Here is a 2031-nt window from a genome sequence, read left to right on the forward strand (position 1 = left end):
AGTGCTCTCCAAAGTGCACACTGTCTGGTAAGTACTTTGATATTCTAATCTATTTGGCTTTTACATTACTTTTATTTTTTGGCAGTCGACCACTTAGAACTTCACATCAAGCACAGAAACACCTCAGAAGTCACTCCTCTAGGAAAAATTATTCTTTTCAGTGGCTATATGAAAAAACTATTCACCATTCAGGGAATTAGACTTCAACAGAATTTAAATTCTCCTAAGTTGTGATATTGTCCACTTCAGGTTATCCTTCTCCAGTCAACACCATACAAAAAGAAAATGAATACAGATACATATTGGAATGGGAAAGAAAAGTAGTTTCTCCAAGGCAAAACATGGCCAGAAGTAGTTTTTTCAAGCTATAACATCTGAAGATTCTAGTCTAATGTGGTACATACTTTCCTATGTATGATAGCCATGTAAATGTTTTGCCCTCTCGTAAGTGCTACATAAAGCCGGAACCTTCAAAAACTGCTTTTCCTCCTCTGAAATTCTCAGATATATATATATTGTCAACTGAACATCTGTCTCTTTCATTGCAGGGCCCTCACTGCATCATGTCTATTATCAACACATCACAGGTTGAAGTCACCACCTTCTTTTTTGGTTGGGATGCCAGGGCTGGAATATGCACACATCTGGATCTCCATCCCCATCTGCAGCGTGTATGTTCTTGCTCTTCTGGGAAACTGTACCATCCTTTTTGTCATCAAGACAGAGCCCTCCTTGCATGAGCCCATGTACTATTTCCTGTCCATGTTGGCCCTGCCTGACTTGGGTTTGTCCTTATCCTCTCTGCCCACCATGTTGAGGATCTTCTTGTTCAATGCTCCTGGAATTTCTGCCAATGCCTGCTTTGCCCAGGAATTCTTCATCCATGGATTCACGGTACTGGAGTCCTCAGTGCTCCTGACCATGTCATTTGACCGCTTTCTAGCCATCCACAACCCCCTGAGATATAGCTCCATTCTTACTGCTGTCAGAGTTGCCAAAATAGGGCTAGTATTGTCCTTTAGGAGCATCCTCCTGGTTCTCCCCTTCCCCTTCACTTTGAGAAGGTTGAAATATTGCCAGAAAAGCCAATTATCCCATTCTTACTGTCTCCACCAAGATGTTATGAAGTTGGCCTGTTCTGACAACAAAATTAATGTCATATATGGCTTTTTTGTAGCACTTTGTGGTATGGTAGACTTTATACTCATTGCTATTTCTTACTTCCTGATCCTCAAGACTGTGCTGGGAATTGCATCCCAGAAGGAGCAGCTCAAGGCCCTCAATACTTGTGTTTCACACGTCTGTGCAGTGATCATCTTCTATCTGGCCATCATCACTCTTTCTATTACCCATCGCTTTGCCCGGCATCTCTCTCCTCTCTTCAAAGTTCTCATGGCAAATGTTCTTTTACTTGTGCCTCCACTGATGAACCCAATTGTGTACTGTGTGAAAACTAGGCAGATTAGAGTTAGAGTTGTAGCAAAATTATGCCAGAAGCAGATATAACAGTCATATAGAGTAAAAACCACATTGAGGGAATGTTTTGGGTAAGAGATTAAGATGAGTTTAGGACATTCTAGTATTCGACACAAATAATGTGGATATATGTTTGTTGATATCACCACTTTTATTTTATTTAAACTAGTTAATGGTAATGGGCATGAAATCAGAAATGGATGCTTTTCTCCACCCCAGAGCTGCCCGCCACAGTCAGATCCCATATTCCCACTCCTCATGGCTGTAGGCTAAACAAAGTAGCCCAGGCAGTCAGACTGAAAGTCAACATCTGTAAATCTGTGCTTTTGTAAACTCCATCTTTATTTTGAAAAATGTCTCATGATTTCAGGACAAATCTATGCTGTCACAGCATTGCTGCTGGTACACATCAGGAAGCAAAGGGGCATAGCAGACTGGCCAGTGGAAGGCACCCACTCTGGGCTCCACTGCAATGGAAGACATCATTTTAGAGCCTCAAACATCTCTTCTTTGTCTTGTTTGTGGTTTTAGCCATGTATTTATTCCCGTCTCAGA

At 41.5% G+C, this 2031-nt stretch overlaps 1 pseudogene; it reads left to right on the top strand.

The window, feature by feature from the left end:
• Window positions 1-563: 563 nt before the first annotated feature.
• LOC123805577 lies at window positions 564-1506 on the top strand (annotated as a pseudogene).
• The last annotated feature ends 525 nt before the right edge of the window (window positions 1507-2031 follow it).

The sequence above is a fragment of the Phyllostomus hastatus genome, unplaced genomic scaffold (genome assembly GCF_019186645.2).
Source record: "Phyllostomus hastatus isolate PE091 unplaced genomic scaffold, TTU_PhHast_1.1 phas_scaffold_317, whole genome shotgun sequence".
In the NCBI taxonomy this organism is placed as follows: domain Eukaryota; kingdom Metazoa; phylum Chordata; class Mammalia; order Chiroptera; family Phyllostomidae; genus Phyllostomus; species Phyllostomus hastatus.